Source organism: Papio anubis, chromosome 7 (assembly GCF_008728515.1).
Source record: "Papio anubis isolate 15944 chromosome 7, Panubis1.0, whole genome shotgun sequence".
Classification (NCBI taxonomy): Eukaryota; Metazoa; Chordata; class Mammalia; order Primates; family Cercopithecidae; genus Papio; species Papio anubis.
Genome location: NC_044982.1, coordinates 106,421,254 through 106,446,428, shown reverse-complemented (window position 1 = coordinate 106,446,428; position 25,175 = coordinate 106,421,254). Strand labels below are relative to the sequence as shown.

Sequence of the window (25,175 nt, the reverse complement as noted above, 5' to 3'; positions counted from 1 at the left end):
CAAAGCATTACAGAATGACAAGGGGGATCCGATCTCAAAGAAGACAAAACAATCATTAACGTGTATGTGCTAACAACAGAGAATCAAACACCCTGAGGTAAAAACTGATAGAAGTGTAGGAAACATAGATGAATCCACTGTCATAGCAGGAGACTTCAACACGTCTCTATCAGAAATGGACAGATTCAGCAGGCGGAACATCAGCAAGGACTTAACAGAACTCAACAACGCCATTAATAAACTGGATATAACTGACATCTATAAACAACTTCATCCCACCGTGGTGAAATCCTGTGTCCACTAAAAATACAAAAATTAGCTGGGTGTGGCTGAGGCAGGAGAATCCCTCGAACCCAGGAGGTGGAGGTTGCAGTGAGCCGAGATCGTGCCACGCACTCTAGCCTGGGCGACAGAACGAGACTGTCTCAAAACAAGCAAACAAAAATCCCAAAACACAAACAACAACAAAAGAAGTTACTGCAACGATCCAGATGGAGAAACTGAGGCACGGAAAGATGAAAAGCAGAGTTAGTAGACAGCACAGCGAGGATTTGAATCCGGATACTCTGACTCCAGCAGCCCCCTCTTGGCCGCTCCACTCTGGTCCCCGGTCACCAGCAAGGACCCGGGTCTGCCCTGGGCCTAGGCGTTTGTGGTTCTCTCCCTGCAGGACGTGCAACCAAGGCCAGGGAGGCACTGGACATCGTGCACCAGGTTCGCGTGGACCCCTGGGGGTCCTTCCTGTCCTGTGAGCTGTGGCCCCGCACGCTGCGCAAGCGGGAATGTGTCTGTGCGCCCAGACGCGCCCTCCTTCTACCAGCTGCAATACTGCGGCTGCGAGCTGCGCTTCAACCTGACCTCCAATCAACACCTGCTGGCGCCCGGCTTTGTGAGTGAGACACTGAGGCTTGGCGGCCTGGGTCGCGGGCACATCTGGGCCCACACCCCCGCCTGCCATCTGCTTGGGGAGGTGCAGGACCCCGAGCTCGAGGGTGGCCTGGCGGCCACCAGCGGCTGCAACAGCCTGTTGAGTGCACTGGGACATGTATACTCGGGGCAGTCTGGGGTGGTGGGATGTGGAGATTGGCTCCAGCCTGGCCACGCACTTGTCTGGTGGCTTTGCCCAGTGCACTTTTCCTCTGCCAGCCTCGGTATTCACGCCTGTAAAATGGGAGCGACAATGCATGCCTCGTTGATCTCTAGGATAGCAGTTCTCAAAGTTTAATGTGAAAGCCGGGTGGTGGTGCACCTGTAGTCCCACTTATTTGGAAGGCTGAGGCCAAAGGATCACTTGAGCCCAGGAGTTCAACGATGTAGGATGTAGGGTGTGATGATGGCGCCCAGTTGGAGACACAGCGAGACCCCAGACACTCAAAAAAAAAAAAAAAAAAAAAATGAAAGAAAGAGAAAAGAAAAGATAAGTTTACTATGAGCTCAAATCACCTGCAGGCCCTGTTTAAACAGAATGTTTGCAGGGTAGGTCTGGGGTGGCACCCAAACACTTGGATTTCTGAAACCATCTCAGGTAATGTTGAAGATGCAGGTCCAGAGATCCCACTTTGAGAACCTCTGTTTGACTGGACTAAGTAACTGAAAAAGCAGTTGGCTTCTCTTCCCTGGGGCATCAGTTGTGACTGTTCCTTCACAGGTCCCTTTAGGCTGCTCTTCTCCAGGAAAGCCACCCCTCACCCTGTAGCCATTCTGCAGGGTGTGGTGAGGAACCGCTTTCAGCCCCTCTGCCTGGATCAGCGTTCCGGGAAAAGCAGGCCTCAGCTTCCTGGCTTGGTCTGGCTGAAGGGTGGTGCTGGCTACTGCCTGCAGCCCTAATGGCTCCCTGACTGGGGCTGATTAGAGCAGCTTCCACTCCAGGCGGAGCAGGGCCCCTTTCTGTTTGTGTTCAGTTGACCAGCCCCACTCTCCCAGCTCTGGAGGGTGGGGGTTTGGGAGGAGTAGGGGATGTGTGCACACTCTCAGCGTCCACTGTTCCCAGGAGGCCCTCAGCTTAGATTGCTCAGGCAAAAACCGTGGGCTGTGGCTGCACAGGGCCTAATGACAGGGCAGCCCAAATACAAGCTGCACAACATCTGGACCTTTGAAGGCCCATCTGCCCTGCACAGTATTCTCATTTATGGAGCCTGTGCCTGTCCCTTAATGTACAGTTGATGTTGTTGAACCTAAGCAGTACCTGTGCACACAGGGCATCATTCTCATTTCACAGATGAGGAAACAGGCTCAGAGGGGAACTTGCCCGGGGTCACCTAGTCATTCAGTGACTGGTGGGTGGAAGGGGGGCACTCCACATTCATACCCAGGTCTCCAGACCGAAGAGCTGATGCACTCTCCAGCCCTCCCTCCAGACTCCCTGGTCCTGTGTGACCCAAGTAGCAGAATTGGTACCTACAAGGGGAAGTCCGAGGCACGTAAGACCTTCTTCCCTGTTGGAGCCCTGAGCTTCCTCAGGAGGTAGTGGGCATCAAAGATGCTTCCCAGGGCCCCTCCCCTCTGTGGATTCTGAATGCTGGCGGACATGTCCAAGACACTCCTGCTAGCTTCCCTTCTCTGGGCGGCCCTGGGCCCAGAGAACAGGATGTCCTGGTGGCCATGGGCATCTCCTCTGCTCGGGTGTGGGTGTAGATGCTTTGGAGTGATTTGTTCCCTTAGGGAGATAGAGGGAAGGTCAGAAGCCCTGGCCATGTGGGAGGGAGCACAGTGCTGGAAATGGTTGGCATGCAGAGGAAATGGAGAATAGCCTGGAGGCCTGGGCACAAGCCTCCCCACTCAGGATGGCTGTCTAGGACTCTGGAAGACAGCATTTTGTCAGATTTGGAGCCTTCTGAGCTCTGCTTTGAAGGTTTGGCTGTATGTGAAATGGCAGAGAAGGGCTTTCCAGGTGCAGGCTACAGAGTGTGCAAAGGCCCAGCGGGAGGAAAGTGCAGAGTGTCTGTGGGCAGTCACAGGTGGTGTGGGCAGTGGGGGCTCAGCTGGGCAGGATGGGCCTCTGGGACGTGCAGGAAGAGCAGCTGAGGGCCAGTCCTCCCTGTGTGACCCTGGTGCTTCTTCCCCAGGAAGGTGTGTTCTAGCTCTCCAATGAGGACTACTTCATTGAGCCCCTGGACGCTGCCCCGGCCCGGCCCAGCCCAGCCACGCCCAGCCCATGTGGTGTACAAGCATCAGGCCCCGGAGAGGCTGGCACAGTGGGGTGATTCCAGTGCTCCAAGCACCTGTGGGATGCAAGGTATGCTCTTCTGCTCCCAGTTCTCGGGTGGGTGCTGGGCCTGGGGACATGAAGGGGCCTTTCTAGAAGCCCCTCTTAACATCCCCATGCCCAGTGCCCCTTAGACCAGAGGACACAGATAGACCGACGGATACATCACCATAGCCTGTGCCCTTAATTGTGCCACAAGACTGTGTCCTCTGCTTTTCAGGCCTGCCCCAGTCAATCCCCTAGACTGACCTCCCTCGCTCCATCTCACCTACCTCTCCCACCTTGGGACTCAACCTGCCTCTGCTCCCTCCGCCCCACAGCCTATGGCACCTGACTCTGCCAGCCATTCTTCCCCCAGTGCCCAGGCCAGGTGAGCCATGCCCAGCTCCAACAGGGCCACTAGCCAGGAACCTCCCTCCCCCCTACCACCCTGCTCCCACCCTAGAATAACTAACCTCTATTACTGGGACCTGGAGTGTGGTACCCAGTACCTCCTCTGCAGAGCAGCAGCAGTGCTGGCCAGTCCAGGTGAGTAGCTGCCTGCTAAGGGTTGCTAGGGTTTGGGGAATGCTTGGCTGGCATGCCAATCTCAACCTGCCCACAGCTCTGGTACTGCATTTGCTGGAGCACATATCCACAGAGGTATGCTTCTTGGCCTCAGTTTCCCCAGCTTCTTAGATGTGCTTCCTCTTCTGATCTGGTGCAGCCTGGGTCGGGGAGCAGGCCCAGTAGGGCCAGCTGGGCTGGGTCTTGGCCAGCCTCCCCTGGCTGGGGTTTAGAGGGTGGGGTCAGCCTGTGTTGGGATGTACTAACCCCCCAGGGTGGGAAGAAGTGACACGGGGAGATAGGGGCCCAGTAGCCAGTTTTGTCAGGCCTAGGAGTTCCCCTCCCATGGACACAGTACTTTACTGTGTTTATATCCACCATTTCATTTGCCCTTTGAGGTCCCCCTGCGAGGCAGATCAACTTATTCCTATTTTTAGTCAGGGAATCTCAAGATCAAAGAAGGTAAGTGACCAGGCAGAGCCACACAGCACAGGTCTGGGGCAGAGCCAGGAGGGGAATTCAGGTCCCTGGCCTCTGATCCCTGTGTGGTTCCTAATGCCCAGAGAACTTGCTGAGGAGAGACCCTGGAGACATGTGCCCTGGGTCAGGGTGGGCCAGAAGGATGGGGAACAGATGTTCCCTCGGGATCAGATGTTTATTTAAGACTGACTTGTCGAGAGCCATCGCTCTACCTGGGATAAAGTGATGGATGTGGAAGAGCATGATCCTGCACTTGGGGACTCTGTCTCATCATAGCATTTCCCAAGGAATATTTCAGGGAATGTGTTCCAAAGAATGCCAGTAGCGTACTATGAAAAAAGATTCTGCTGTTGAATAAGTTTGGCCACACAGGATTAAAACAAGTAAAACGGGCCAGGCATGGTGGTGCGCACCTGTCATCCCAGCTACTTGAGGGACTAAGGTGGGAGGACTGCTTGAGCCCAGGAGGTCGAGGCTGCAGTGAGCCGAGATCATGCAACTGCACTCCATATGGGTGACAAAGTGAGACCCTGTCTCATTAAAAAAAAAAAAAAGGTAAAACAGACTTCTTTACTACAGGACTTCTCAGAGCCTTCAAAATAAATATGCGTTGAGAATTCCCAACAGAATAGGCAGGCAGCATTCCCCAAATTTAGGAAGTAAGCAGGGGCTTTGAAATAGCAAAACCTGAATTCCGAGCCCAGTTTCACCCTCTCTTTGAGCTTCAGTTACTTCATTTGTAAAACGAGGATAATTGTGCCTACCTTAGAAGTAACAAGATTAAATGACATAATGCGTGCTAAGTCCAAGCACAGGGACTGTACATGTTAGGCTCAATCAAGATTGGCTGCAGCTATTTTTTTGGCTGCTGCACTATCTGACCCACAGCCACCTTCAGGATAGCCACACCTTTCTTTACCAACACCACCTACAGACTCCAATTTATCATCATTCTCCCCATGCTAGATTCAGACCTGAGTCCTAGAACTTGGGTGGGTTTGTCCCAAGGATAGCAAGACAGGTCCCTTTTCACCCCGTTTTCTTTCTTTCTCTCTTTCTTTCTTTCTTTCTTTCTTTCTTTCTTTCTTTCTTTCTTTCTTTCTTTCTTTCTTTTCTTTCTTTCTTTCTTTCTTTCTTTTTTTCAGATGAAGTCTCTCTCTGTTACCTGGGTTCAGTGGCGCGATCTCGGCTCACTGCAACCTCTGCCTCCTGGTTCAACTGATTTTCCTGCCGCAGCCTCCTGAGTAGCTGGGACTATAGGCGCATGCCACCACACTCGGCTAATTTTTTTGTATTTTTAGTAGAGATGGGGTTTCTGCATGTTGGCCAGGCTGGTTTCAAACTCCTGACCTCGTTATCTGCCCATCTTGACCTCCCAAAGTGCCAGGATTACAGGTGTGAGCCACCGTGCCCAGCCAGTTTCACCCCATTTTCACCCCCAATTCTGTTCTTGCTCTCAGAGGTCACAAGCCCTTTTCGAGGGGCTCTTGTCACACTTTCAGCTCACCGGGAGCCTGTGGTTACCTGTACCTCCAGATCTTACCTTCACAAACACTGCACACCTTGGCATGCTCTCCAGGCCTGCAGCAGTACAGGGCTGGGCTTCCCTGGGTATCATTTATCCAGTTGAAACACCCTACACTGACCTTGGGCCATTAACCAATGCTGCTTGGTTGAGTTGATCAGCCAATTAAGACCCTGCCTCCCTCAAACATCTCTCAATGCCTGTATTCCCCCCATAGCTCCTGGGAGACAGTGAGGTTATACATGCTGAGGGAAGGCCTTTGTGGTAGTACTAAGCTGTCCCTAGCCCTGACTCACAATACAGCATGGGTCAGTCCTCAGGCAGGCCGAGCAGACCCTCACCACTTCTGGTCCTCTGGAGTCACTTTGCTGGGGACTGATACCGAGCTTACCTGTCTGTGGTCTAGGAAAGATTTGTGGTCTGGGAAGGGGCTTCGGAGGTCTCTTGTCCTCTTCAGGTCCTGGGGCTGCTGGGTTGGGGTAGTGTGTGTGAGGTATGGGGACACTCATGCATTGGTGTACGTGCATCACCTGTCCACTGTGCAGCCTGTGTGCACCCGTGTGAGCGTCCCTGTGTGTGAGCATGGGTGTGCGTTGCCCTGGGTGGGAGGGTGGGTTGGGTGGGCATTGGCTCCTTGTATCCTTCATTCTGGTGACAGCCTGACCTCCTCATCTCTTGGGCAGGTGGCTGGCCTGTTTCATGACCCCAGCATTGGGAACCACATCCACATCACCACTGTGCGCCTGGTCCTTCCGGAAAATGAAGAGGTGAGTGGTCATGTGGTCCCATGGTGCCCAGCAATGGCTTTGGCTGCCAGAGCCCTCCTGCACCATGACCTGTGCTGCTCTGTATGGAAGGGCATAGTGAAGGCCTCCTTGGCCTGGACCGTGTCCCCTGCCAACCCCTGGTTCCTGAAGGACCCTCTCTCAGGTCCCAGGTCCCCTGCAGGAGGTTCCTACAGGAGGGGTGGTCAGGCCAGAAGCTGGACTGGTGCCTGTGGGCCTCCCACTGCCCTGCTGGGCCTCTGTCTCCTGCCTTTGTACGGAGGACAATGAGGCCTGACCTTCTTGGAACTCAGGGGAGGCATGAGCAGTCATTCTCTCTGCTCCCAGGAGAACCTAAAGACCACACACCATGCAGACAACACCCTGAAGAGCTTCTGCAAGTGGCAGAAAAGCATCAACATGAAGAGGGACGCCACCCCCTGTACCATGACACCGCCATCCTGCTCAGCAGGTACCACCAGCCGCAGGAGGGTGGGAGCCTACATCTCAGGGAGGTGCTTCACAGCCCTGCGGGAGAAGCCCTGGTGGAGGAGGGGGCCGTGCTCTCAGGGAGCCCCATTTTGAGGAGAGTTTGCGCACCTTTGGCCCAAGGCTGGATTCTGTCTGCACTCGGGGACGTCATTTTATTTTGAAATAATTGTGGATCTTCATGCTGTTGTTAGAAATAATAGAGAGAGGGCATGTATAGCCTTCATCCATCTCCCCCAGTGGTAACATCTTGCATGACTAGAGCACAGTATCCCAACCAGGAAACTGACACTGATACCATCCACAGACTTCCTCAGATATCATTAGTTCCACACGTACTGCCCTTTGTGTGAATGTGTGTGTATTCAGTTCTGTGCAGTTTCATCACTGTGGGTTCACCTATCCACCCCCACAGTCTAGATACAGATCTGTCTCATCAGAAGGATGTCTTGTACTACCAGTTTATAGTCACAGCCACCTTCTTCTCTCCTCCCCTAACCTCTGGCAACTGCTGATCTGTCCAGAGGCAGTTATTTTCCCTCTGCTGGACTCTGGCAGCTTCTGTCAGCACCCCTGCTGGATAGTAACCAAAATTGTTCTGTGCGGGTCTGTGCTCCCAAGGGCCAAAGAGATGCCCAGTGGATTGTGTGTGAATGAGAGCACCTGCTTCCCACGTGGCCACTGTGCTGGCCTCATGCCACAGAACGGTGGGAGGGACATCCTTTCCACTTGGAATCAGTTCGGGGGGACCCTTCCCTGGCCTTTGCTCAGGTGGGCCTAGCACTGGGCCAGGTTAACCTGAAGGCTGCTTCTCTGCCTATGCAGGAAGGACCTGTGTGCAGCCATGAACCGGCCCTGTGAGACCCTGGGCCTGTCCCACGTGGTGGGCATATGCCTGCCGCACTGCAGCTGCAGCATCAACAAGGACACAGGCCTGCCACTGGGCTTCACTGTAGCCCACGAGCTCGGGCACAGGTACCATGCCTGCCCCCATTGCTACACGGAGAGCTGAGCTTCACCCTCCCAGCCTGGGGGCACCAGGTATCCAGCCTGTGGGTCACAAAGTACAGGGGAAAGGAAGCTCTCTGGAGAAGGAGCCCCGACTGTGGCCATGTGCTGTCCCTGCACTGTCCCCTCCCCACAACCAGGCTGCTTCCCTGTAAAGCAGGAGAGAGGCCTGCCTGGGCATCTCTGGGACTGGCCTGGAGAGAGTCTTATTTAAAGGGGAGTTGTGATGGGCCAGAAAGTCATCGTAGGTCTTTGGCTGTGCCTCCCCATTTCCCTCAGTGCTGTATTTTTTACTCTCGATCCCTGTCCCTGTTCCTGTTTGCTCTGTGGCCTGGGCCAGTGCCTGCCCTCTCTAGGCCTCTGTGTGCTTCCCATAGATTGAGGGGTTTGGATTCAGTGACGTCCAAGGCTCCCTCCATCTGACACCACTGCCTGAGGCTCCTGCCTTCACAGGCCTCCAGCAACCTGTGCTTGGGCTGTTGAGCTGGCGAATATGGCAGCATCTTAGATTGTCCAGCAAGCTTTCAAAGGCAGGCTCCCAGAGGGTTCTGTGGTCAAAGCTGTTGGGGTCATCCATTCAGATATCCGGGTTTCCTGGGTGATGGCTGTGCCTGCAGGACCTTAAAGCTGCTTATGACTGCAGAAAGAACAACCTGCCGCAGTACTGCAATTTCCTGGCTGTGTTGCGCTCACTAGTTCCTCAGACTCTCTGAGCCTCCCTGGGAGTAATAATGAGAACTGAGTGAGATTGTTTTTCTGAAAGTGCTTAGCATGGCCCCTGGCACATAGTAGATGCTCAGGAAATAATTTTTCTCGTGTCCTTCCCAAGGATGGTCTCTGGAGACCTTTCTGTGACACAGCAGCTCAGATCCCTTAACTCAAGTGCACAGCCTTGGGACAAGGACCTGTGAGTGGGAACCTCTGTCAGACTGTTCTTGAGGCCAGTGAGCTTGCAGGGGCCATCACGGGCCCCCATCTGTGCCACCTGGTTTGCCATTGCTGGCCAGCCCCCAGGCAGGGGTAGGGCTGCTGTGGGTCCCTGGCCCTCATTTCAGGCCAGAGCAGGAGCCCCTGGATCCTAGCTGTCATACCCTCATTTTACATTAAGGAAACTCAGAGAGGGAATGTGACTTTCTCAAGGCTGCGGCCATTGGGTGGCCTCCCGCCAGCTCGCCCGCCCCTGGGGCCTGTGCTCTCACACAGTTTTGGCATTCAGCATGACGGAAGCGGCAATGACTGTGAACCCATTGGGAAACGGCCTTTCATCATGTCTCCACAGCTCCTGTACAACGCCGCTCCCCCCACCTGGTCCCACGGCAGCCGCCAGTATACCTTGAGGTAGTCCTCTAGCACCGGGCCCCTATGCCTTGATCCATGAGGTCAAGGTCTACTGGGAGAGCTGCAGACAGTCACATTGGAGGGGTAGAGGGAAGCAGAGGGACAAGGTCTTGATCTGTGAGGTCAAGGTCTAATGGGGGAGAGGCAGACAGTCATACTGCAGAGCCGGGGTAGAGGGAAGCAGAGGGGCACCTGGCAAAGATGTGGTGCTGGCATCCCAAATGTCCTCCTGGAAGGGACACTTGAGCTTGAACTTGGAGGAGGAGCGAGAATTCACACATGTGCAGAAGGGATAAGAATGGCGTTCCTGGTAGAGGAAGCCTGAGAAAGGCCTGCAGCCGTGAAGGAGTGGGAAAGATTTCAGGGAACGGCAGAACCCTGAGTAAGGCTATGGGAGCCAAGGCTGCATAGGAAATGAGGCTGGAGGAGGCGAGGGCCGGACACAAGATCCAGTGAGAGGCAGGAAGAAGGGGCCACTAAGGGAACTGAAATACGAAGCTTTCTCCATTTTTTCATGTTCTCTTCATTTGTTCTGGTGTTCTTGTTGTTGTTGTTGTTTGTTTGTTTGTTGAGACAGAATCTCACTCTGTCTCCCAGGCTGGAGTGCAATGGCACAATCTGGGCTCACTGCAACCTCTGCCTCCTGGGTTCAAGCAATTCTCCTGCCTCAGCCTCCTGAGTGGGTGGAACTACAGGTGTGTGCCACAGTGCCTGGCTAATTTTTATATTTTTAGTAGAGACAGGGTTTTGCCATGTTGGCCAGACTGGTCTTGAACTCCTGACCTCAAGTGATCCACCCACCTCGACCTCCCAGAGTGCTGGAATTATAGGCATGAGTCACCATGCCCAGACTGTTCTGGTGGGTTTTGTTGTTTTCTTTTGTTTTTTAATTTGCTATTTAATGTTGTTCTAAGTAAGAAAAAGTTTTAAATTTAAATTATTGGCATAAATTGTATCATTCATCTTTTTTTTGTGCAGTGCCAGTTTTAAATGCAAATATAAGAGTATAGCTGACCCTTGAACAACTCGGGGGACAGGCATGGCTGCCCTGGGCTCTCTCCCAGGGGAGGGGCTGCTTTCCAGACCTCGCCCTTCCACAGACGACCCGAGGTCTCTGCCTGCGTGGGGCTGTCGGAGGCTCTGTTGTGTCAACTGTGAAGTGATGTTCTCTGGATCCTTGTCGGGCCTGGCTCCGGGGTCTGGGCTCAGGGACGAAGGCTGCAGGGTCAGAGAGCAGGGCCACATGAGGGCTTGGCGGTCCAGGAGGCCTTCTGAGGAAAGGGCCCTGGCAGCGTGTGCAGAGGGCTGGGATTTGGGGTTGGGGTTGTTTAGCCAGCTGAAATGCCCAGGAGGTGAGATGAGAGAGGCCAGGAGGGCCTGTGCTGCTGGCTGTGGTTGGAGGATCAGCTGAACCAAGCGGGGAGGCTGGAGTTTCCTACAGTTGTAGGGCTCTGTGCCCCCTCCCACTTCTCCTCTCCCAGCCCCACAGAGGCTTCTCCGATGGGTCTCACAGGCTGCGCCCCCTCCATCCTCCCGTCCCATCTCTAGCCGTGGGTAGGGCCTGTGCCTAGACGACCCTCCTGCCAAGGACATCATCGACTTCCCCTCTGTGCTGCCTGGCGTCCTCTATGATGTGAGCCACCAGTGCCGCCTCCAGTACAGGGCCTACTCTGCCTTCTGCGAGGACATGGATGTGAGTGGGGCTGATGTGGGTGTGGGGGTGTGGGGACCTGGCAGGAGGGCTCAGGGGACAGCTCTCACCAGCCTGTGGATGCCAGCCTGGGAGTAACCTCGCCTGGCCTGGGCTGCGCCCCCGAGTGATACTGTGAGACATCAGGTGGCCTGTGGGAGAGGACAGGGATGGGCGGCCACATACCCAGCTCTGAATTCTGGGTCAACCATGGACCAACTGTGACACTTCCGGCAAGTCCCTTAGCCTCTCTGGAGCTGGCTCATAAGAGGGAAAAGGAACCCCAGTGGGGAGGGTCTATTTATCCTGGAGAAGATTGCCTGAAGTGATCTTCTAACAGGAGTGTTTCCAGAGGAGGGGCTGGGCCCGGAGAGGTGGGGACAGCTGGCTACGGCTCTGAGGAGCACAGCCCTGGGCGCCCCACACCACCACATGGTCCGGGGAGGAAGGTGGGAGCAGGCACACAAGAAAGGACCTCTGGGGGTCTGTGGGCCCCTGCCATGTGGAGGGGTGCCCAGGGGACCCTTGGGGACAGGGAGGGGGCAGGGTGGGTGGTGGCACTGGGGGGGGGGGTGAGGGTATGGCCCATGCCCTCCTCCTCGCAGAATGTCTGCCACACAATCTGGTGCTCTGTGGGGACCACCTGTCACTCCAAGCTGAATGCAGCCGTGGACAGCACCCGGTGTGGGGAGAATAAGGTAGGGGATGTCCCCAGTCCCGGCGGTGGGTGTGTGAGACGCCAGACCTGCTGTAACCAGGCCCTGGGGTCAGCCCCGGCTCACAGTCTTGCTTGTGCTTCTAGCAGAGCCCCGCACTCTCTGCCTCCCAAGGCCCCATCTGCAAAGCAGAGGCACTGGGGCCAGGGCTTGATTCCATGATTCCCCAGGGTGTCTTCAGCTGAGTCAGCACGTGGGCTGTTTTACTCCCTGCTCAGCTCCTCCCTGTGGCCTGGGTCACAGATGATTGTGATGATTGTGAGGGGGTCTCTCTCACCTTCCATCCTTCCCCTCTGTGCCTTTCTCAGCCTTCCCACCCACCTTGTTCTCACTAGGGTGAGGATGACTGATAAGCTGGGGGCTGGGGTGGCTCTACCTCCATCTGTCACAGTAGTGGTGTCTCAATGGGGAGTGCGTACCTGTGGGCTTCCGGCCCGAGGCGGTGGATGGTGGCTGGTCCGGCTGGAGCGCCTGGTCCATCTGCTCCCGGAGCTGTGGCCTGGGCATACAGAGCGCCGAGCAGCAGTGCACGCAGCCTACGTGAGTGTGGGGCCCAGGGTGCCCTGGGCAATGGGACAGAGGGACCCAAGCAGTCAGCCGATTGCAGGAGCTTGGCTCTGTCCCAGCCTCTGGCTCTTAGAAGTGTCCTCATAATGGTCAGTCCGAGTGTCCAGGCCACCTTGAGTCACTTTCAAGCAGTGTTCTGGGGGCTGACAGGGTCCCCACTGCTGACCCCTTTCCAGAGAGGGGGACACTGAGGTCCAGAGACTGGAGAGACTCATCAGAGGCCACATGGCAAAGCAGCTGCTGGCTGGAAGGAGGCAGGAGAGGGCAGTGGGGAACAGCCCTGCACCTTAGATGGCTCTGAGTTCGAATCCCCTCTTCACCCCTTCTCTGGGCCTCTGTTTCCCCATCTATATAACAGCAGTGCCCATCCAGTAAAGTTGTAGTCAAGGGCAAATGCAGTTTTTGCAGGCCAGGCCCTCAGTCTTGCAGCTCGTCTGTAGGGGGCACTCAGCGGGAGGGGCTTGGTGGCCTCAGAGGCACAACAAAGGTCTGAGATGAGACCAGGGGCAGCTGGGAGGATGGGCCAGCACTGAAGGGATGGCCTGAGGTGAGTGATTTCACCTCTCTGGGCCTCTGTTTCCCCATCTAAGCGGGGTGGTGTGAAGATCTGCTGAGACGCAGAGGTCAGTGGTACCGTAGACCTGAGGCACTACCTGGCTAATCTTCACTTCAGGAGGCCACCCGTGGCAGGCATGGGGTTCACAACCAGCCCCACCCAGGGCCCTGTGCTTATCCAAGACTGGCCTGTGGCCCTCCCTGCCTCCTGACCTCCAGGTCTGAGCTGGGTGGGGGCCAGTGACCCTGGCCTAGATGCAGAGGGTTTCAGGAGCTGTGCTCGGTCAGACCTCTCAACTGGCTGAGGCCCTGGAAGCTTCCTTTAGATCCGGGCTGGGGTACTGCCACCAGGAGGGAGGCCGAGGACGCAAGGGCTCGTTAGGATGCTGGTGTCATGGGCTAGAGACTTGGAGCAGTCCCTCCAGTCAGTGCCAGTCATGCCTGAAGCTCGTCCCAGCTTCTCAACAGCCCTCTGCAGAGGCAGCCCCAGCCCCACTTTATACAGGAGGAAACCGAGGCCCAGAGGGTGGCCGAAGACTTGCCCACAGTCACACAGCAGCTCTTTAATTGGACAAACGTGAAAAACAGCACATACATTTGCAGGATTAGACATTTGGGAATTGTCTTTCAGCAAATTGGCTGCTTCGCAGGGGGACCACTTAGGAGTGTCTGCAGAGGCAAGTGCCCCATGGTGACTGGAACAGACAGGGGTTCTTTGTCTCAGGCAGGAAGTCCCAGGTGCACAGTCCAAGGTGGCAGGACCTGGAGCTGATTGGCCCTCAGTCACACCATCCTTGCCACAGCAGCCTCCCCTCACTCCTGCTTGTCACAGATGCTGTCCTCCCTTCCAGGGCTCTTACCCTGTACCGGATAGGAAGAAAGAGAGGGGAAAGGGCTGACTCCCAGTGAGGGACTCGTGCCTTTTTCTCCCCAGCCAGGACTGTGTCCCAAACCCCCATAGTTGCAAGGGAGCGGCAGTGGGGTGTGTTTTCAGCTGGTCTCATTGCTCCTTGAACAAAATCAGAATCTGTTGGTGAGGAAAGAGGGGGACAGGTGTGGGACTGGCAGCTCAGGGGAGGGACAACTTACTCTTTGGACCACAGGGTGGGGATGGAGCTGAGAAGGCAGAGCCACCTGCAGACAGGGTCCTGCGGCTGGGCCTCAATAGGCAGTATGGGAGTGAGTGTCCAAGGTGAGGAGCATGGCCGTGCAAAGGCCCCAGGATGGGCAGTGGCAGACGGTGTGAAGGACAGGAGCAGTGCCAAGGTTGGTACAGGGGTGGAGAGCAGGGGCTGCCCCTTGTTGCCCAATTTCTTTTCCAGATATTCTCTGAGCCATTGGGAAGGGTGTGGACGGTGGGATGGCCTTGACACCATGACTGGGTTTGCATGCTAGCAGCAGCTGGCATGGATCGAGCTCTTAGGATGTGCGGGGCACAGGCCGAGCCTGCACATGCAAGAACACACGCAGTCCTCCCTCCAGGGCTTGGAGGAGGCAGGATTGTTGCTCCCACTTCCCAGAGGAGGACGCTGAGGTTCAGAGAGGCCAAATGAGCTGTCCAGGCATCTCAGTTAGGAAGCAGAGGGTCTGGGCACCCAACCCACGAAACCTCCACACTCTGCCACCCGTCCAGGGGCAGTCAGAGGGGAGGCTACATAGGAGAGGGTGTGAGTGAGAAGCAGGAGGACAAGAAGAAGCGACGGTGGAGGTCTGCCTTCATCCTGACATGGGCAGTGAGGCGCTGGGAGGGTCTGGCAGAAAGGGTGTCTTTGGGTCTTGGGTGGTGGGCACCTGGGTGCCAGTCCCAGGCTGAGTCCCATGGCCCCTAGGTGTGTAGAGGCAGAGTGTGTACTGCTTAGAGTGGCAGGCAGGGCCCGTGGACGGAGAGCACCCTGCCCCCCAGGGCTGGCCCGATGACTGCCAGAGGAAGTGCAGCGAGCAGCCCTGCCCTGCCAGGTGAGCCCGCCCCCACTGTCCCGCCAACTTCCCACCCCCAGGTGTCCTGGTCTGCCACAGGCCCCTACATCTGGGTCCCCAGAGGCCCCGGGGAGGAGCAGAGGGAGCCGGGCTTTCATTCTCTTCCCAAAGCTGAAGCCCCAGACCCCAGTCACCCCTCACCCCAGCCTGGGCCAGCCTGGACACCTGTGGTCCTCCTCTTTGGGTCCCTGGATTTGAAGTAGGCCTCAGGTCACACTCAGTTTCCCTGAGGGGAGGGTGGCAGGAGCGGAGGGGCTGTGCCATGTCACCAAGCTTTGAGGGCAGGACACTTAACTGGGCTTAGAGCTCTGGAGAATCATCCACTGGCCTCAGTCCCAGCTCTGCCCAAGCCCTGAGGGCCTGGAAGCCCAGCCTGGCCCTCCCTGCTGGTGAGCCTGCTGATGCCACTCATCTGATGCCACGTCGATGCCACCCATGTGCCCTCACCAGGTGGTGGGCAGGTGAGTGGCAGCTGTGCTCCAGCTCCTGTGGGCCTGGGGACCTCTCCGGCCAGGCCGGGCTCTGCATCTGCACTGTGGGGCTGGATGAGCAGAGCGCCCTGGAGCCACCCGCCTGTGAACACCTTCCCCGGCCCCCTACTGAAACTCATTGAAACTGCCATGTGCCCTGTCCGGCCACCTGGGCTGTGGGGAACTGGTCTCAGGTGAGTGTGGGATAGGAGGGGGCCCGCCTCCAGCTCCACCCTTGGTCTTTGGCTACAGGTAGGCAGACAGCCTTCCTGGAGCCCTCGTGGGTGGGAGGGAGCCTGGGCATTCCAGGGTCCAGCCCCTGACTCTAAAGCCTCAGGGATCAGGAAGCCCCTGGCAAGCATGTCCACAGCCATGGCCTTGAGCTGGGCAGGGCTGGCTGGGGTCTCTGCCACCCTGACATAGGGCAGTCGACAGGTTACCCAGCCATGCCCCAGCGTCCCCTGGCACCCTGCCTCCCAGCCTAAGCCCCTCACCTTGGCTTCCCCTGCAGTGCTCAGTGACATGTGGGGAGGGCACTCAGAACCAAAATGTCCTCTGCACCAATGACACCGGTGTCCCGGTGTCCCTTTGTCGAGGCCCAGCAGCCAGCCAGCGAAGTCACCTGCTCTCTGCCACCCTTTCGGTGGCCCCCCGGACACACTGGGCCCTGAAGGCTCAGGCAGTGGCTCCTCCAGCCATGAGCTCTTCAATGAGGCTAACTTCATCCTGCACCACCTGGCCCCAGGCCCTTCACCTACCTCATCACTCAAGCCAACCACCATGGGCAACGCCACTGAGGAGGAGGCCCTAGAGCTGGACCTGCCAGGGCCCGTGTTTGTGGACGACTTCTACTATGACTACAATTTCATCAACTTCCACAAGGATCTGTCCTATGGGCCCTTTGAGGAGCCCGATCTAGACCTGGAGTGGACAGGGGATCGGACTCCCTGACCACACAGCCATCCTGCTGTGCCTTCCATGTGTAGCCCCGTGCTTACCACAGAGCCTCCTGCAGCCAAGGAGGAGGGGGCACCGGGATCTTGGTCCCCTAGCCCTTGGCCCAGCCAGGCCAGCTGCTCCCCACCACCACCCTCAGAGCAGACCCCTGGGAACCCTTTGATCAATTTCCTGCCTGAGGAAGAAGGTCCCATAGGGGCCCCAGACCTTGGGCTCCCCAGCCTGCCCTGGCCCAGGGTTTCCATTGATGGCCTGCAGATGCCTGCCACCCCTGAGAGCCAAAATGACTTCCCAGTTAGCAAGGACAGCCCGAGCCAACTGCCTCCTCCATGGAGGGACAGGACCAACGAGGTTTTCAAGGATGATGAGGAACCTGAGGGCCGCAGAGCACCCCACCTGCCTCCAAGACCCAGCCCCACACTGCCCCCTTTGTTCCTGGTTGGCAGCACCCACTCTTCTCCTAGTCCTGACGTGACAGAGCTGTGGACAGGAGGGACTGTGGCCTGGGAGCCAGCTCTGGAGGGTGGCCTGGGGCCTGTGGAGAGTGAACTGTGGCCCACTGTTGGGGTGGCTCCTCCCCCTCCCTCCCCCATAGCCCCTCTGCCAGAGATGAAGGGCAGGGACGGCCCCCTGGAGCCGAGGACTCCCACCTTCCCAACCCCAGGACCAGGATCATAGGACCTGCAGACTGTGGCAGTGTGGGGGACCTTCCTTCCCACAACCCTGACTGGCCTCGGGCACACGCCTGAGCCTGCCCTGAACCCAGGACCCAAGGGCCAGCCTGAGTCCCTCAGCCCTGAGGTGCCCCTGAGCTCTAGGCTACTGTCCACGCCCGCTTGGGACAGCCCCGCCAACAGCCACAGAAACCCTGAGACCCAGCCGCTGGCTCCCAGCCTGGCTGAAGCCGTCTCCCCCGCGGACCCGTTGGCTGTCAGGAACGCTAGCTGGCAAGCAGGAAACTGGAGCCAGGCAAGTGGTGTGGGCTGGGTGGGCTGGGAGTTTGCGCGGGACCTTGGTGACTGTTTCCTCATCTGAAAATGAGCAGAGTGGGACACAGGTGCCATCTGTCTTGCCTCTCTTGGGGCAGGAGTTCCCAGGATTAGGGGAATGAGGGGACCTCGGGGCCCACTTCTGGGCAGCACAGGGGGCCTCAGGGAAGGCAGGGGCAGGCACGATCTGGCAGCACAGCTCACCCCAGGATGCAACTGGCTCAGACAGCTGTGAATGGGGAGGGTCCCCGCATGGCTGCCAGGCCCAGTCCTGCCCAGCAGGCAGCAGCTTCCCTGAGGCTCGGCCTGGCTCCTCCAGGCTGGGCTCAGCCCACTGCCACCTGGCTCTGCCCTCAGTGGCTCCACCCTCCTTTGACAGTGACCTGCAGGCATCTGAGCTGCATGAAAGAAGCTGGCCAGGGCCCCCTCCCTGGGTCCCCAGATGGTCACTGCAGGAGAAGCAAGCTTCTGTTCAGATCCCTAATTTGGGGGTGGGAAGGGGCAGGCTGAGGCCCACAGGGCTTGTTTTGCACATCAATAGCCAGCGATTTGGCTGCTTGTCCCAGGACCCAGCCTTCCTTCCCTGGTGCCTCTGGGAAGCAACGAGGCTGGTCAGGACAGCTGGTCAGGGGTGCCCTCAGGGCCCCCTCCCCCACCTCTGCACCAATGACACTGGAACACAGGCCCTTTGTCCCATGTGAGCAGGGACAGTTGGTTGCTGGGGGAATTTGACTTTTCATTCTCATGGTCTTCCTGGGAGATGGGTGGAGGAGCCTATTTTGCAAATAAGGAAACTGCGGCCCAGAAGAGTACCCTGTCTTACTGAGGTCTCACTAGCCTAGGTGGGTAGTTTCCTGACTGTGGAGGCCTGGTGGGGATGGGATCTGCCTGGCTTTCACGGGTCTGTGACCCGCAGTGCTCCACCACCTGTGGCCTGGGTGCCGTCTGGAGGTCGGTGCGCTGTAGCTCTGGCCCGAATGAGGACTGTGCCCCCGCTGGCCAGCCCCAGCCTGCCTGTCACTGCCACCTGCGGCCCTGTGCCACCTGGCACTCAGGCAACTGGAGTAAGGTGCGTGAGGATGGAGCCAGGACAGGCATTCCCAGGGCATGGCGTGGAGCCCTGTTTCCCCACGGCCTGTGTTCCAAAAGCAGCAGGACAGGGGAGGGCTCCAGGCCGCACGTCTGTGCACCAGATTGCACCGGATTCCGAATCTCTTGGGAATCTTCTCATCTGTGTCTGGCTTGGCCTGTCTCCTTTCCTCTGTATTTTTGACCCCATCTGGACTTGTCTTTCACCAGCTTGCCTTTGTTCCTCCCTTTCTCTGTCTGTCCCAGCCCCTGGCAGCCCCTGGCCATGCCACCTTTTGCCTGGGTCCTGCCAGCCTTGGCCTCTTGCTGGGGCTTTTCAGGGACTTGCCCAGGTCTGGGGCGTGGGCCTGATGTCTTTCCTGCCACATGCCTCATGGGGTCACGCCTGTGGGCCTATACCTGGGGATGTGTCCCCACATGTCTCTCGGTCCCCAGTGCTCCCGCAGCTGCGGCAGAGGTTCCTCAGTGCGGGACGTGCAGTGTGTGGACACACGGGACCTCCAGCTGCTGCGGCCCTTCCATTGTCAGCCCGGGCCTGCCAAGCCACCTGCGCACAGGCCCTGCGGGGCCCAGCCCTGCCTCAGCTGGTACACCTCTTCCTGGAGGGAGGTGAGGCCTGGGGGTTCAGTTGGGGGGAGGGGATGCCCTCAGACCCTGGCTGTCCCTGACTCCTTCCCTGCCCACCCAGTGCCCTGAGGCCTGTGGCGGTGGTGAGCAGCAGCGTCTGGTGACCTGCCCGGAGCCAGGCCTCTGCAAGGAGGCAACTGAGACCCAATACCACAGGGCCCTGAAATACCCAACCCTGCACGCAGTCGGTGGTGGGGCCCTGGTGCCGGGTGAGCCGGGCTGCGTGGAGGGATGGGGAGCAAGTGCGTGGTGGCACCTGGTCGGTCCTGGGTTGGGTGAAGGATCTTTTGAGTGTGTGCTGTGAGCCAGGCTCTCTGTGGCCCCTGCGCATGCAGCAGTGACTGGACGAGGCCCCGCCCACTGGTGCTCACACCTGCCAGGGAGAAACAGACAAGGAAAGGGCACTTGTGCTGTGATGTCAGGGAAGGCCTTACAAGGAGGGGTCTGGGGTTGAGACCCGAGGGAGGAGTCAGTGATGCCAAGGACAAGGATCAAGGGGATAGCAGGTGTGAAGTCTGAGGTGGGAATGACGAGCTTGGGGTTATAAGGGAGCCCAGCAAAGGCCAGCGGCAGAAGGGGGTGGAAGAGGGGCCTCAGATGGGCAAGACACCTTCTGCCAGGCCTGTTTGGAACTCAGGTGTTCAGGCGTCTCAGATTTGGGCCCTGAACTGGGTCCTGGAGTCAGCTGGGCCAGCATTTGAGTCTTTGTCCCACTGGCTGCTGAGTGACTCTGGGCAGGTTGCTTTGCCTGAACAGACTGCCCAGTGACTCTGGGTCACTGTTTTCTCATCTGTAAAATTGGAACAGCTTAGGAGACAAGGGTTGGGAGGATTAAATGAAGGATCGTAATGAGGCACAGGACCAGGCACAGCACAACACTGGCACAGACAGCGCACGTTTAGGACTGATAACAATGAAGCCTGGTGGGCTGGGCCCTGGCTGTGAAACCTGTCTCCTCCCCTCCTGCCCATGGGCTGCTGCAGGTCCTCTGTCCCTCAGGCACAGCGTTGTCTTGCCCACGTCTCTGCCCACTGCTGCGTCAGGGCTCCATCCTGGGGCCCCTGCCCAGGCCTCTCAGGTGTGTCCCGTGTGAGGGGCTCACTGCCCAGGAGCCCTGAGGGCTGTCCCACTGTTCTCATGCCCCTCCCCTCTGCAGGAGCCGATCCCACAAGTGAGAGTGGGGTTCCAGCACCAAGTGGGCTCTAGGGGTGGGACCAGGTCCTCCAGGAGGCACTGAGGGGGCGGCTGGGAGCAAGGGCAGGCCTGGCAGGCACAGGGCGTAGGGACGGCTTCCCAGAGGAGATGTCACTGTCCCCACTGCTAGGGCTGGCCCTGGAGAGACTCATTCCTCCCCCACTCTCCCCAGTGCTCAGCCCCCTGTGGCAGTGGTGTCCAGCGGTGCCTGATCAAGTGTGTCAACACCCAGACGGGGCTGCCCGAGGAAGACAGCGACCAGTGTGGCCACGAGGCCTGGCCTGAGAGCTCCCAGCCGTGTGGCACCGAGGATTGTGAGCCTGTCGAGCCTCACCGTGAGTCCCCTGACCCCAGGATCTCTGCTGAAGTGAGGTGGGGCCGGGAGGGCGATGGGGAAATGGGGTCGTCAAACCATTGCATCCATGGCACCGGCTGGCTCCATCTGTAGTCTGGGCTCAGGAGCCACGTGGCCACTGAAAATCCTGATGCCACAGGATGCCATGCCGGAGGCTGGGCTGTGCTGGGAGTCAGTCAAGGGGAGTCCCAGTCACACAACATCCCTCAGGCAGCTGTCTGACCTCGGGGGAGTAGAGGGAGTGGCCCTGGCACCTGATTTGCTGTGTGAACCTGGGTAAGCTCTTTCCCTTCTGGGTCTCTGTCTTCCCATAGTGAGACCAGGGATGTCCCTGAGGCTGTGTGAAAACTGGGCCTGGGTGAGTCCCTGTCCCCAGCCCTGGCCTGTCCATTCCCCAGCCAGAGGACTGCCTAGAGTGAGCAATGGAACCGCAGGAAGGGCCTCCCTTCCAGGGTCCTGATAATCCAAGTGGTGGGGGGTTTCCTGGCCAGCTGGGTCCTGGTGGAAGGGCCTGAGCTAGAGGTGGTTCTGGATACCCCACCCCCCCGCCTACCCCCCCACACATACACGCACCCACACACACACACACACACACACACACACTCACACACTTCCTTCCTGAGTCCCAGCCGCTCTCAGCAGTGCTGATGGCAGGAAACAGGGTGGCCCTGGAGTCTCACCTAGGCTCCCCTCACCAGCTGAGTGGCTTTGGGCTCCATTTCCCTCTCAGGGCCTTCATGTGCTGAAGAAAGGGGCCGCCAAGCCCCATCCTTGCATAAATGAGGTCTGGGCATGAAGGGCCCAGCACTACGTGGGCATCCAGGTGATACTCAGGGAAGGCGGCTTTTTCCCCTCCCCCAAAGTCACTGTCATCCCCAATTGCAAGGTCAGGGAGAGGGCCTGGGACCGACCCTGACAATCTAAGGAATCCAGAAGCTGTGGTGTGAGGAGCTGCAGCCCCTGTGCTATTGACTATCTACTCTCTGCCCCTAGGACAGAGGCCTCAGCCAGGGCACTCAAGCTGGCATTCGGGGCCCCCTGCAATCTCCCTGGTCTGCCTTCTCCCCTTGTCCAATACAGACTTCTCTACCTGTGCTGGCTCCTGGGCAGCCCTCATTCGGGCTCAGAGTGGCCCCTGCCATGCCTCGCTACCCTGCCTCTGGCAAGGGTGGCCTTCCTGCCTCAAACTCCATTATCTCAGGCAGCACACCCACCCTGTGCTGCCTGCCCTCAGCATGCACCCAGCCAGCATCTCAGAGCACTCCTGTGTGTCTCCTAAGCTGGGTGCTGGCACCATGTCTCTCACCTTCAGGGCCAGTGTGGTGGGGTGGTTATGATCCCTGGGGGTGAGGACCAGATGGGGCAGAGAACAGGAACGGAGGCCCCTGGGGGCCTAGAACCAAGGACGGATGGCCCAGGAGGCTCTGGGCTTGCAAGGTCTCCCAGGGGTGGGTGTGAGTGGGCTGCAGGGAGTGGGCTATGGGGGCTGGTTAGGTGGCTGAACTAGAAGCTGTCCTAAGTGAGGAGTTTTCTGCCACCAGTGAACAGTGGAGGGGCGGCTGGGAAGGTGTCTTGGACTTTGAGACCCGGAATTCCCAGGATGTCCTGCTGGTCTGTGGGACAGTTGGCAGGACATGTGGAAAGCCGGGAAACTCCAGAGTGTGTGGTCGCTGCAGTGACACAGCATGGCCACATCCGTTTGCTGTGGAGGTGGGGTTGACAGAGGAGGGAGCCAAGCCCGAGAGGTGAAGCAGCTTGTCTGAAGTCACCCTGGGTGACCAAGATGCAAGTCTGCAGATGTGTGCTTTGGAGCTCTGCCTGGAGCTTTGGTGGAGGAGCCTGCCTGCTGCCTCGTGCCCTCTGCTGGGCCTGGGGGATGTCTGTTGCCCTCCTGCTCCTCCTCCCCAGGGAGGTCTGCTGGAGTAAGCAGGGCCCGGGCAGCAGTTGGGGGCTGTCAGCAGTGGCAGTGGCATCAGGAGCAAGGCCAGGAGGCTGGAAACAAGCCACTTCCCAGAATAGCTCTGATAACCTGGGGCAGGAGGGCCCAGCCAAGCCTCAGCCCTGACGAGCACAGCCTGGAACTGGCCTCCCTCCCCAGTGGGCCTGGGCTCAGTCCCTGGTTTCCGCTGACAGCCTGTAAGGCCCACTCTTTCTAGGCTTTGTGGCCCATCTGAGAAGTGGGAGGCTGGTCTGGGAGATGGGACCCTGTAACCCAGAACCCAAGGCTGAGTACAGTCCCTGTGGCTGGAGGTAGTCACGGAGGCCTGGCAGGACAGATGCACTGGGGCAGGGGGCGGTGGGGGGAGTTGGGGCCAGAGGCCGCTGCAGGCTGGCAGGAGGCCCCAGGACCACAGTTCTGTGCCAGGATCTGTTGGGGAACACCAGGGATGAGCAAGGATGGAGATGGGATGGCAGGGCATCGCCCTGGGCAGACCCTTTCACGGGCATGTGAAGGGGTCAGGGTGGGGTCTCAGGACCTTTCCTCCAGAAACCTCAGCCCAGCAGTGCCCATTCTCGTGTCATGGGGTTGGCCATGAGTAGGTGGGAGAGAGATAGCAACAGTTGGAGACCTGCAACTCTGCTTTGGGAGCTGCTCCAAAAACCGGGGATCTCTGCTTCGTGGGGAGCTGCTGGAGCCTCCTTAAGGAGGTTGGGGTGGGGAGCCAGGTTCTGGGTACTGTAAACCACTGGTTCTGATGCCCCTCTGTCCCCTGACTCCAGACTGTGAGCGGGACCCCGTCTTTCGGGTTCTGCGAGACGCTGCACCTACTGGACGGCTGCCAGCTGCCCACCATCCACACCAGTGCTGCTGCTCATGCTCTCTGCCCAGCCATGGTGCCCCCTCCTGAGGCCATCAGTGGGTCACCACCCACCGCTGACGTTGCCAGGATGCACAGACCAACTGACAGACCTCAGTGCCCACAACGGGCTGTGGAGAAGCTCTCGCCCCCTGCGCCCTAATGGTGCTAACCCTCTCCCTACCCAGCGGCAGGCTGGGGAACCTCCTCCCCCTCAAAAAAAAGTATTTTTTTATTCTAACAGTTTGTGTAACCTTTATTATTATTTTACATAACTGAACATCTATCACAGTGTGACTTCATCCTGGATTTGGCAAATCTTAAAAGTCAGAAACTCTTCCCCCAACCCCTCTGCCCAAAACTCCACTGCAGCAGCACCTCGGTAGGCGCGGCTTTTCACCGGCTCCTCTGGGGCAGATCTGCAGGGGGCAGAGCAGCAATCGAGTCCATGACAGCATGGTGTCTGGTCCTCGGAAGCTGGGTGGCTGCTGCCCAAAGAGGCCTGTCTGCAGAGGGTGGGGTTCTGGGGGCAGGAAGGTCTTCTGGGCAGGGGCACAGCTTGGCCCTTTCTTGCTACCTGCCTCCAGCTCAGGCTCCCAGCCTCCCCTGGGGCCCCACTCTGTGGTCCTCAGAGACCTGTTACACAGGGATTGGGCCCACCTCGTCACTTGCAGGGACTGCCCCCTGGAGTACTGGGGACTGGGGCCCCCACGGGCACCTTCTTGGCCCTGTCTATTCTATCTGTTGAATCTTCTGCAAAAAGCGGGCAGAGAGGGGAAAAGCAGGCTGGCCAGCTGTGCCCTACTGTGTCCCCACATGTCCCTTCATCTCTGTGCCCAGAGATAGGGCCGGGCTAATTGCCACTGCCTCAGGTTGGCCCCTTTCCCACCACCAGCCCCAGCAACAGGTTCCTACCATGCTGATTGACGGTTCAACACCAGGCACCTGCCTACCCACAGCCCCTTCCCCTTCCATAAAATCTAGTCCCATGGAGCCAGACAGTGGTGCCCACAGTAGGGAACAGAGGGGCATGAAGGTGCTTTCAAAAGGATCCTGTCCTGGCCAGGGGCAGGAGGCTGGGGAAGGGGCAGACACTGTCCTCCCAGGCCCAGGCCCAGCCCTGGAGCTGACCCTACTGTCTGTCTGTGAGCCTTGGACTCAGCCGTTGACAATTTCCTCCTCAGCCCTCCCCTTGGAAGGTGTTACACCCCTTCTCCAGGTGGGGACACTAAGGTTCAGAGAGGTCGCCCTGCAGCCTACAGGGGTCACCTCTCACATTCTATTCTCCAGCATATGACATCCCTGGACAAAAGAGGAGTGTGGCCCTGGAGCCTGCATGTGGCAGCCACAGCCACTCAGGGCTGGGTGTATGCTGAGGACGGAGTGGACACCACTGAAAATCACTCCTGGCTGGGTGCGGTGGCTCACGCCTGTAATCCCAGGGCTTTGGGAGCCTGAGGCAGGCAGATCACCTGAGGTCAGGAGTTTCAAACCAGCCTGGCCAATGGGGCGAAACCCCATCTCTACTAAAAATACAAAAATTAGCCAGGTGCGGTGGTGGGCACCTGTAATCCCAGCTACTTGGGAGGCTGAGGAAGGAGAATCGCTTGAATCCGGGGGCGGAGGTTGCAGTAAGCTGAGATTGCACCTTTGCACTCCAGCCTGGGCGACAGAGGGAGACTGCATCTAAAAAAAAAAAAAAAAAAAAAGAGAGAAAAGAAAAGAAAAATAAATTACTCCTTAGGGACTGAGACCAAGAAACAATATCAGAGGCTGAACCCCTTGGCAATGAGCATCTGTCCCAGGACTTGGGAGGGAGGGAGCATGGCCAGGGTG

At 58.0% G+C, this 25,175-nt stretch overlaps 1 pseudogene; it reads left to right on the top strand.

Moving 5' to 3' along the window:
• The first annotated feature begins 570 nt into the window (after nucleotides 1–570).
• Nucleotides 571–23,420, top strand: LOC101023394 (annotated as a pseudogene).
• Nucleotides 23,421–25,175: the final 1,755 nt, after the last annotated feature.